Source organism: Trachinotus anak, unplaced genomic scaffold (genome assembly GCF_046630095.1).
Source record: "Trachinotus anak isolate AG129_WGS33_773 ecotype Australia unplaced genomic scaffold, CSIRO_AGI_Tana_v1 ptg000042l, whole genome shotgun sequence".
Taxonomy (NCBI): domain Eukaryota; kingdom Metazoa; phylum Chordata; class Actinopteri; order Carangiformes; family Carangidae; genus Trachinotus; species Trachinotus anak.
The window spans coordinates 1,638,340-1,650,405 of NW_027273893.1; the positions used below are offsets into that span (position 1 = coordinate 1,638,340).

General features: G+C 42.3%; 1 long non-coding RNA gene across 1 annotated transcript; it reads right to left on the reverse strand.

Moving 5' to 3' along the window:
- Nucleotides 1–6,677: 6,677 nt before the first annotated feature.
- LOC139615142 (uncharacterized) lies at nucleotides 6,678–11,144 on the reverse strand. Its single transcript, XR_011687238.1, has 3 exons — nucleotides 10,202–11,144; nucleotides 9,707–9,860; nucleotides 6,678–9,423 (listed from the first exon to the last, which is right to left on the reverse strand). It is a non-coding gene; the product is annotated as an uncharacterized lncRNA (long non-coding RNA).
- Between the last annotated feature and the right edge of the window lie 922 nt (nucleotides 11,145–12,066).

Sequence of the window (12,066 nt, forward strand, 5' to 3'; positions counted from 1 at the left end):
AACTGGGGGATAGATTAATGTCTATATGGATGAACCATTGGACATTTGTACTCGATATGGACAGATCTAACAGCCAATTACACAACAGATAAACAAGACTGCAGCTGTTGTTGTTGAAGTTCTTGTCTTTTTCCCAACACAAAGTCTTGTTTGATCGACCAGTGAAGAAAGTTCAGGACAGTTTACAGTGTTTCCTGTGGAGAGGAGTGGAGCTGGTGAGGGCCACAGAAGTGACAGTGAAGTCCTCACTTTATTGACTGAAAACACAACATCAGTTAAATGAAAGTAAAATATGTTGTGGGTCGCTGTCAACCATGACAGGAAACAGCAGATCTGGGTTAGCCCAGCTAAGTTTTAGCAGATCTAACAGGACTGAGCACAAACATTGAGTCATCTTCTGCTGCTGTTGATACTCATGAGAGCCGGTCAGGGATATGAAACACATGATGGTCCTGAGCACAGCAGAGGAGGCGGGATCAGCGGGGTCCTTGTCTGAATGCTGACGGAGCTGTTTGTCTGGATCCTCAGACAAGAGGACAGCCTGTCTCAGTTTGTTTTGTCACATAGAACCAATAACGGTATTAAAATGTGAAGAATGTGACATGGACATTATCAAAGAATCATCATGAAACAACCAGTTTAAGCTCTGGAACAGCAACTAAATGAACCTTGAGGAAGACTGTCTATGTGAGTGAAGCCTGCAGCAGCGTGGCCAGAGGCACACAGCTGCTTGGGGCCCCAGGATGTTAGGGGGCCCCTGAGGGCTGACAGACTTCACTCCACAGTCATGTCTTAAAGTGCAGCTCCCTCCCAACTAACAGACCATTTACAATGACATGTCAGTAGGGAACTCCTTAAAGCTGTGTTGATGAGCTCTGCTCTGATTATGTGGTTTATTTACACTGAACTTATTGTTATTTATATTTAAAAATTCTACTAACAGGAACATTTGCAATAAAAATGTTAAGATTTCATTCATTCTTCAGATCATTTATTACATAATGCTGATGGACACTGACTGGAGAGTTCCTGCCTTTTTTTGCTCAGGGCCCAACGGACTCTAGACTGGGTTAATGTGATGTCTGCTGTTTGGTCCACTGCTTGAAGCTTCTGTCTAACTCCAGTGGCAGCACTTGTTTTACCCACCATGTGTTAAGATGGGTGCATTTCAAAGGCAGCCTCTAACCATCTCACTGACCAGTTATTAAATCAAACAAGGCCCCTGCCATTGATTTTAATGGTCCCAGCAGCCATCCTCAGGAGATGATCAGTCACTTTGGTGAATTGTGAAAAATATATTTTGTCTGAATAATACATTCCTCATGGCTCCAGCTCAGGCCATTAGCGTAATTAGAAAGTCAGCTTGCATTAAATTGATATAGATGTATTGCCTGGGGACAAAGAGGGAAAGTGCATGTGTGTATTTGTGTTGTGTAGTGAATGAGAGTGAGGATGAGATCTGTAGTCAGATTCAGGAACCAGACGAGTCATTAATCATGACAAAACAACAGCTCTGCCTGCAGCATGTAGCCGCGTGGCACAAGTTGTTTAATGTGATGTAAAGTCAGAGTCAAAGTCAGAGTCAACGTACGAATTCATCAACATATGATCAAACATTCACTACTGTAATTACACCCACTCAGATCAAACTTTAATGAACTGTGTAGTTAAACTGGGTCATGCTGCAGGAAAAAGGAAATCGAGGCATTAATATAAGAAATAATATGGTTCAGCGCAGTCTGATTTCTCTACTAACCTGATTTATTTTTGGTTCTGAAGGATTAAAGCTCTCAGCCATGATTTCACACAGCTACATAAACCTGTCACGTGACTCTTTCTGTTATGAGCTCATCTTTGTTTAGAGTCCTCACATCTCCACACACACCAGTCAAACCCTGACCCTAATCCAGGGCTACTGTTGATTGATTGTTGCCAGCCTCACTGTTTAGTTTTCAGGTGGAGCAGTGGTAAGCTCTTTCACCTGACAACAACAAGGTTCTGGGTCTGAACATGATGGTCGAGGTCGGGGTCTTCCTGTGTGGAGGTGTATCTTGTGTCTGAGTGGGTTCCTCAGAGTACTCCAGCTTTCTCCCACAGTCCAAAAACCTGCAGGTTGATGGTGACTCTAAATTGCTCATAGGTGTGAATGTTGTGTGTCTCCGTCTCTGAAGAGGAGGAATAAAGGGAATGAAGTCTTGTGGCCCTCAGAACCTGGTCTGGCACAGTCCAAATAGGTCACATGGAGTTGTCACCCTGGGGGGCTACCACCTGCAGGGAATGGGGAGGAGTGTGATACAAGCAGGCAAGGGCAAGAACCTGGGCTTTTTCCTGGCATTGTAGACTTGTCCTAGGGTCAAACTGTAAGGGAACTGATATTTAAAAGATATTAACATTAAAAGACAGTTTGAAGCTTTATGGAGACATAATAATTTAAAACATTTAAAAACAATGAGAAAACAATCAAAAAATAAAAGCAAAAACAAGGAAATAACTAGTTAAAGATTGAAAAGATTTTTATAATTTATAGGTGAGATGCAGCAGACAGTGATGTTTTAAACCCTAATTTAAATGAGCTGACAGAGCAGAGTTGAGGTGTTCAGGAAGCTGGTTCTACTGGTGAGGAGCAGAGACAATAAAAGCAGCGCGTTTCTCCTTGGTAAACATCTCTGAAATCACCAGTTCAGGTGTTCTGGAGGAACTGCAGCCAGTCACATGATGTCACTGATACGATGTGCACATGAGCAACAACTAACTGATCATGCAGATTTCTTTTTTTGTGAGTGCCCGTGCTGCGGCCTGATAAGATGCCACCTTGGCTGCCCATGTTGGCCATATCTACATCTGTCACCGGGTGGGCGGTCCTTCAGTGTGGTCCCTTAGCCACACACAAACAGTGACCATGTCAGCCGACTACCACCTGAAAAACAAAGCTTAAAAAAGAAGGAAAAACAATACAGGATTTCTGTCTAAATAAGATACAGAAAAACTCATTGATGCATTTATTTCAGCAGACTCGATTACTGTACTGGTATCTTCACAGGTCTCAGTCCTCACTGACACCAAGTGCACAGCTCTAAGTTCAGGTGTGAACTCACGCAAGACGCATTGACAATACATTGAAATCTGATTACCACATTCAGGGGTGGTCTGACCACACTGAAGGACCGCCCACCCGGTGACAGATGTAGATATGGCCAACATGGGCAGCCAAGGTGGCATCTTATCAGGCCACAGCACGGGCACTCACAAAAAAAGAAATCTGCATGATCAGTTAGTTGTTGCTCATGTGCACATCGTATCAGTGACATCATGTGACTGTGTGGGCGGAGCAGACGCTCTGTCTGGCTGCAGTTCCCGCTGCTACAACCCAGAACACCTGAACTGGTGATTTCAGAGATGTTTACCAAGGAGAAACGTGCTGCTTTGGCCATTTGTGCCATTGTGTATGCAGAAACGTCCAAAAAAAGAGGCGCCGGCATATATGGACACGCAGATGGCTGGGAGGCGTGGACAATACAATCTGTCCATTTTACAATAAGGACTGGAGGTACGCGGTAGCTACATTGCATTGCAGATAGCTACAGAATTTATAGCACTAATATTAATGCTAACATTAGATCTCCCTGTTTTCTCTTTCTTGCTGCAAAGTTCAGACCAGTTATGCTGTGGTTGTTTCATTGCTTATGTAGCTCCCTCCAGCGCTAGACATAATGCACAGGGTCATGGTTAGAAATCAGTGAGGTTAATTCCAAGGTCACACCAACTGCAGAAACGCTAGGTCAGTGGTAATTATCATTCTTCATTATTATCATTCATCATTATTGATAACACCATTACCTACACAGCTGTTCCTGGTCTTTCTCTCTCTCTTTTCTCCTCTCTCCTCCCCCCACCCCCCCTTTTTTATCTCCTCCTAAACCCAACCGGTCAAGGCAGATGGCCGCCCACCCTGAGCCCGGTTCTGTTGGAGGTTTCTTCCTGTTAAAAGGGAGTTTTTCCTCCCCCCTGTCGCCTAGCACTTGCTCTTTGTGGGAACTGTTGGGTTTTTCTCTGTAACAAAGTAAGGTCTTGACCTTACCCTGTAAAGTGCCTTGAGATAATGTATATTATGATTTGGCGCTATACAAATAAAATTGAATTGAATTGAATTGAATTAGTTCTGCCTCTATAAATAATGCATTAAGTCTAAAGGTAGGAACCAAAAAAACAGGAGGACAAACAACTAGAAATAACTGACAACGTAAGGCAGTTACAACTTACATTACTTTAATTACTTCAAGTTCAATATTATCCATGATGCACAGACTATAACTCTCAGTCTTGTGTTTAACCCGGATTAGAGCACAAAAGATCCTACCACCAATCAGTGTTTCTGTGAAGTGGCTCTTAGGGTAGGCCTATAATAACCCTCAATAATGTATACTGCCTAGCTGTATTGATATACAGGGTGTTGTGTGTAAATGCAGGTGGTGATATGACCTTCTTAGAATGTCTGTGGAGGACTTCAATTTCCTCCTGGAGAAGGTGACTCTACATATCATCAAGAGGGATACCCACCTAAGAAAGAAAATCAGCCCCATGTTTCTGGCAACAGGTCAATGTGCACACATATCTAATCACATTTCTCTGTATCCTTCTCATTTCATCTCTTCATCTATCTACCTTGCATACATCCATCCAACATACATCCATATTTCTACATCAAGTATCCATTTACCTCTCTCTCTCCTTCTAACTACACCCATCCATCTATCTATTTATCCATCTACGTATGTCTGTCTATCCATGTATCTTTCTATCCATCTACCTATCTATCCACATCCATCCATGTACCCATCTACTCATATATCAAACTATGCATCTATCTATAAATCCATCTGACACTATGTGGTTGAATTTGTTATTTCAGAGTCTTCACTTTAACAGGTGAAATCTTCAACTCCTTAAGTTTCCAGTATCGGATTGGGAGCACTACACTGAGCAGGATTGTTATGGAGACCTGTGCAGCCCTAACCTCTGTGCTACATGAGGATTACTTAAAGGTAAATGACTGTAATGGCCAAATTGTCTTAATGAATATCACATTAACCATGTTCATCTTGTAATAAAACACAAGAATTATGTTTAGAGTTCAGTGATAGATGTTTTAAATTGCAAATTTTCAAAATCAAAAGGTTGAATGGCGTACTGTCAAAAATGTCTATTAGTCATTGTAAAAATGAAATCCCACCAAATATAATGGAGTTGTCTGAATCCCTGATGTTGTATTTATTCTGCCTTAAGGCATGACATCCTTGTGAAATGTGCAGTCACAAAAGCAAAGTGAACACTGAACTGTCAAAATGGTTAAGAATAAGGTTAACAAGTGCATGGGTATAAGTGGACATTCTTTGTATTAAATACATTGATGATGATCATTGTCAGCCTAGGATTCATTTTATAGTGGTTAAGAAAGAGAAACATTCAAATTCAGTTGATTTATCACCATGCTCCCATCTACTTGTGGTTCACAGACAACATCAACTCAGTCAGAATGGTAGGCCAAGACTTTGTAGACAAGTGGCAAATGTTCACACTGCTTAGGGGCCATGGACAGCAAACATGTCTTCATTCAGCCCCCTGCCAAGAGTGGAAGCATGTTTTACAACTACAAGTCCAGATTTCCCATCATACTTGACATAATACATAATTATACATAATCAATACATAATTGACACCCACTACAGGTATATATATATATATGTGTGCAGTGCAGGAACACAGGGAAGAGTGTCGGATGCTGGTGTGTTTGCCAACTCAGACCTGAGAGTTGCTATAGACACAGGCCTACTGCACCTCCCCCCTAATAATAACCTGCTGCGACTTGACTGATGTCATAATGCCCTACATGATAATTGGTGATGAGGCCTATCTGCTCAGACCAGATCTCATGAAGCCCTATCCCTTCCGAAACCTCAACACAAGTCAAAGGATCTACAATTACTGTCTTTCCAGGGCACGTTGTGTTGTTGAGAATGCTTTCAGAATTTTAGCAAATCGCTTCAGAGTTTTCAGAACAACTATTTGCCTGGATCAAGATAAGGTAGTTACCATTGTCTTTGCATGTCTTTGCCTGCACAACTTCTTATGAGTCCAAAGATCTGATGCCTACATGCCACCTGGTATGGGGTTTCTGAAGATGCTAACCATCAGGGAGCACTACAGTCTATGTCAATGGGCAGACGAAGAAACCCCTAAGTAGAAGCTAAGAAGCAATGAGACATGTTTTGCCAATACTTCATGTCACCTGCAGGGAGTGTTTCATGGCAAGAGGACATGGTGTAGGTTAAGGTCAGATTAGTCCAAAATTAAAGGTTGGGCGATTCTGCATGATGGCGCATTTGTTTATGTTTATTATGTTAAACCAAGGACCAAACAAAACACATCAAAAAGACTGCTAACCCCCTCCCTTCAGTGCTCCCTGAGAAACTGTACGCAATTGTACCAGGATGAGCATTGTGGCCCTGTGTCAATTTGAAGAAGATGGCGCCTAATTGCCTGTCTCCCTCTGGCCAATGGCAGTAGGGAGAGGGGGGTATAAAAGCCGGTAGGTGTCACCGGATTTCTCTCTTGCTTGTGGAGGCCGAGGGCACGTCACTTCCTATTGCCTCATCCCTGTCCTTCTTCTGTCGGGGTTTGCAGGTAGGCTAGTTGTGGCTGCGCTACCAGTTTGCATGTTTAGTTGACAGTAAATAAGACTATTGCTTTTGTTGTAGGGCCGGATTGGGTTCCGTGGGTCTGTGAGCTGCGCATGATTACTGCCGGTGGGTCCTCCGTTTCATGTACTGCGCTGTTGCTGCGGTGCACATATGGCAATTGGTGTGTGTGTGTTTGCACGTCGCCGCCGCAGAAACAGCAGTCTTGGTTCCTTCCCCTCTCCTGCGTGTGTGGACAGAGGCAGCTGGACTGGTAACGGCTTTACTGGGGGGGAACGACTGTATCGGCTACTTTCACTGCCCGCTTGACCACTGCTGCTTTGCCTACGGGAGGTCGTTTGCCTACAGGAAATTGTTTTGCCTACAGGAAATTGCTTTGCTCACGGCGAATTGCTTTGCTTATAGAGAAATACACTGATTTTAGGGGATTCCCTCTCTGGGAATTACCGTACCTTGGGTACTAATTTGATTCTGCCGCACAGCTTGACCTGTTGGAGCCGAGCACTGGTGCTCCGTTTCGGACTGCCTTGCCTCACGGAGGGTTGTCGGCACCCGCGGCATTGGTCGCTTTGGCCTGGCGGCCTCTTTAAGTCCTGTGTTTTACTGTGTGTGTGTGTGTGTGTGTGTTAGATGTTAATTGGGGAGGGGAAATTTATGTTTATATTTTGTGGTGTGCGTTCACTGGCCTTGTGAGTGTCCGCATGCAATTAAATGTTGAGTTGTTTTTGTTTTGTGGGAATTTAAGTTGATTGCAACTTGCAATTAATAATTTTGGTTAATTGTGTGTGTGTGTGTGTGTGTGTGGTTACTTTTGAGCATGTTGCAGATAATGGTTATTTGTCAAAGTATGATTTAGTTTTTGTATTGATTTATTTATCTAGTTTAGTTAACTTTTTTTTGTATAGTTAGGTTTGATTTTGGTTTTTATATATTGTGGTTTTTTTACTCTTTTGATTGTGTTTGTCCTTTCAGGGGTTGAGACTACGGTGGTGGACGTGGTGTCCTCGGTGGCGATGTCTCCTTTGTGTGTTGTGTGTGTGCTTTCACCCCAGGTTGATCTTCACTAGTGTGTGCGTGTGTGTCACGAGTGTTTGGGGTGACTTTCCCGGGACCCTCTACTTCTTGGACCCATCTCCCTACTGGTAGACCTCCACCCTGACTGGTCCCCCTTATTTCCCTGGTAACATCAGTGTGGATGTTATGGATTTCCTTTTATTATTCGATATGTTTAATAAAGTGATTTTTGTAACTTGACCTCGTCTCTGCCCCGTTGTATGACGGATCTGCGTACCTTTAAGATTATGATAGTTCCCTGGGTGAAATTCCCAGGGTGGCTAAGGTTAAAGTGAATTAATTGGCTAACCTCTAACCCCGGTCGCCACACAATGTTATGTTATTGTCTGGGGGACAGGCAACCCCCACTTTGCTTGTTTCCAATTCACAGAGCAAGGACTGTGTAAGAAGACTTTTAAAAAAAAAAAAAAAAAAAAAAAAACAGTAGGAGCTAGCATGTCTAATTGAGTGTTTTCAGTGTGGGTGTAGTTTGAAATTGAACTCCACAATAATTAAAAATATATATTTTCTATTGTATTTCTTATTAGCAATGTAATTGTTCTTAGAAATAAGAACAATAAATAAATTATTATTAATAATTAACAGTAACACATCATCATATGCTCAGTGTTCATTGTATAATTCCCTTGCAGTGAATACAAAACTACAAATACAAAGAGATATTTCCTTTGAAATCATTCACCAAATAAATCTGCATGGGAAAAAAGTTATACAACTGACTTATTCCCTGAAAAAAATAAAAACTAGCCTTATTACAAACAAATATAAAAAGATTGTGCAAACAATCCTTTGCCATTTACAGCAAAATTGAGGTAGGTTGCAAATTAACACTAACCCTAACATTGCTGGATGGTGGTCTTTTCTGAAAACTGACAAAAAATGTTTAGAAATCTCACCAATGTGTCCTTACAACATTAATGTAACAGCCCCATAAAGAGCATTAACAAAATTAGTCAAGTTAAACTCAAACTCTACACACAGCTTTTGCACACATGCAAAAACATACAGGAACCCTGCAACTGTCTAAATTCTAAACTCCTAATCATGTTACAAAAGTTTTAAGGTAATCATCATCAGAATTAAACATTCTTAAAAAGGACAGCAGGTGTTGGCTCTGTGATTGGGCCTGGTGGACCAGCTGACTTAGGGGGCTTTGCTGGGCCGGGTAAACTGGATATTGGGCTGGCAAGGGTGTATAAGGCCTTGCCAGTGATGAATGTGGCCCCATAAATTGTGAGAGATTCTGGCTAGCCTGCTCTGCCTCTTAAAAATCATACATCATATTCATAATATTCCTTCGAAGCCTCAACTGCAGAGCTTTATCCTTAACATGTCTCAGCTCACTGGCTACTTGTTGGCTAAATAACTCCACACTATCTGCACTTGAAGAGGCCAATGCGCTATGAACCTGCTCTAATGATATTAGTATGGCCAACTCAATATTATTCTCTAATGGCTTGGCTCTACTTTTGCCCACCCGAGGCCTAACAGCATTTTCACAAGTGGACTTTGTGGAGGTGTTTTCCTCCCCCAATGTCACCGAGATTGGACTAGGGGACTGAGTGCTTGATGGAGGAAAGACGTCACTGTCAATGGTGGATAAATCGTCTTCTGCTTCTTCTGTTGGTCCTGTGTCCTTCGACTCTGAGCCAAGCTGTAGTAAACAGCACCAGTAAAGACAAAGGGAAAGTGATTAGTTGGAAGTGAAGGCCTTGTCAATTTTGTTTAGGTCAGAAACTATTTTCACATTAGGCCTATGTCAAAAGCAACTTACTATGAACTTCATTGAACTAATGATAACATTCAAGTTTACAATGCAACAGGTAACCTCATGGTCAGAATAAATATTACGATAGCATGCAGTACAAAATCAGAGGGTGACAGAGGATGTAGTACAGACAGAGGAGAACACAGCACAACTTGGTTCCTGAACTTACTGTCAGAGTGGATTCACTGGGCCAAAGTCAAGATGTTTGAGGATCCACATTTGTTTTGGAGTAATAGGATTCTGGGTGCAGCCACTGGACTTGGGCTTTAGACATTTTCCATATTGAGTTCATAATGCCGCCACCCGTGTTTTCAGCTCATTCACTGCAATAAAAGATGTCAACAATTGGACCAGGGTAGTCTAATATGTATATTTTCATCTGCATAACCTCCTCTTAATTATTGCTTAATAATCTAACGTTATTTTGGTATTTTCACCTACAAGATTCTTCTCTCAATCACTCACTCGCACACAGACACCAAGGGGACCATCTGAGTAGTTTACAATCTTATTTTAGCTATAATTACTGCAGCCAATATGAAATGTTATTTCAAATCTCTCTCTTCCTCTCTCTCACTCACACACACACGGCTAGTGTCACCAACAAACAAAAGTTTAGCTACACGCTAACTTTACCTAATCTGAGCAAAAAACATTAACTTACCAGGCAGCTGTAGCTGAGCAGCTATCTCCTCCCAACTTTTCTCCCTGGTGTTCCTGTCATGGTATGTTGAGGAGGACACATCAAAGAGACTTGCATGCACCTGCCACAATTCAACAAGCCTAGCCTCCATATCAAACGCCATTTCACCATGCTTTCATTTCTGTTCCTGTTTACTATTTTCATGCAAGCACATTGAGGGAAAACCTCTGAAATTAGGGGAATCAGGCCGTGGCTCTGTGATATCCTCACGAGGGGTGACCAAAATGACAGGTTTGAACTCCATCCGACCATCCGATTGCCAGTCGGGAGCCGCTCATTGGCTGTCATTATCCCCTGTACACTACACGGAAACTGACGCACGAAAAAGCTGAAATTCGTTCCGAATCCATCCATATGACTCAGAATTCGACTCATTATCAGACCGAAATCATACAGTGTTTGGCCAGCCTAAGATAGGTCAGACTGTAGATGACAATTTAACATGTGCATGTGTTGTTTGAAGTGTGTTAGCATTTAATAATAATTAGAAGTTTGATTTAATATTTTATTTGTACATACGTATATACACAACTTCCTTTCTATTTTTGCTTCTTTATTCTGATATTTATTTGGTATTTCAGCCAAGTTTTTTTTTTTTTTCATTCCTCATTTCCCCTTCCTCATTTTTGTTTCCTCTGGAATGACAATGGCCTGAGGGAGAACTGTCTTTCAGTCTTGTAGTTCTCGTTGCTAAGCATTTGTTGTATCTCCCTGACGATAGCAGCATGAACAGTTTGTGTTATGGATGAGTAGTGTCCTTAATGATGTTATGTGCCCTCAGATCTCTGATGCTGTAGATGTCCTCCAGTGCAGGGAGTACAGTTCCTTTGATGTTTTGTGATATTTTTATGACCCGTTGTAGAGCCTTATGGTCCGGAGCTGTGCTGCTCCCGAACCAGACTGTGATGGAGGGGGTGAGGATGCTCTCAACTGTGCATCTGTAGAAGTTGCTGAGGATAGTGGTTGGCATGCCGAACTTCCTCAGCCTTCTCAGAAAATCATGCTTTCCCCGCCAGGTCTGTGATGTTGTGGACCTAAGAGAGATCCTCAGATACTGTAATGCCCTGAACTGTGAAAGTGGCCACACTCTCCACCTCATTCCTCCCAATGTGCAGTATTGGGTGCTATCCTTTCTTCTGCTGTGTGTCAATAATCATCTCCTTTGTTTTGCTGGTGTTAAAAGAGAGATTATTACCCTGACTCCACTTCACAAGGCCAGCCACCTCCCTTGACTTGTCACCCCCAAAGATCAGTCCAATGACAGTGGTATTGTCCGCAAATTTAATAATGCTGGTGTTATGTTGGCAAGCAATACAGTGATGAGTTAAGAGCAAGTACAGCATGGGACTCAGTACACAGCCTTGTGGGATTCCTGTATTTATGATTATTGTACTGGAAGTATTGTTCCCCAGCCAGGCTGACTGGGGTCTGCCTGTTAAAAAGTCCATTAACCCAGTTGCAGAGGGTAGGTGGCACACCTACAGTGGAGAGCTGCTGGTATCACAGTATTAAAAGCCGAGCTGTGATCAATAAACAGCAGTCGGGTGTAGCGGTCCTTGTTTTCCAGGTGTGTGAGAACTGTATGCAGTGCTGTGTTGACTGCCTCTTCTGTTGACCTGTTTGATCTGTATGCAAACTGTAGGTGATCTGTTGTATCAGGTATGAATAAATATAAATAAAATCGAATTGAATTGAATATTTGTAACATTAACAAAGGGGTTTGTTTAGTTTTCACAACACTTGACAAACTGTGCAGCTTCTGCTGGTGTGTAATCCTGGATGGATTGAGGAGGACTGGATGACATCAATCCACATCTCAGTCCATA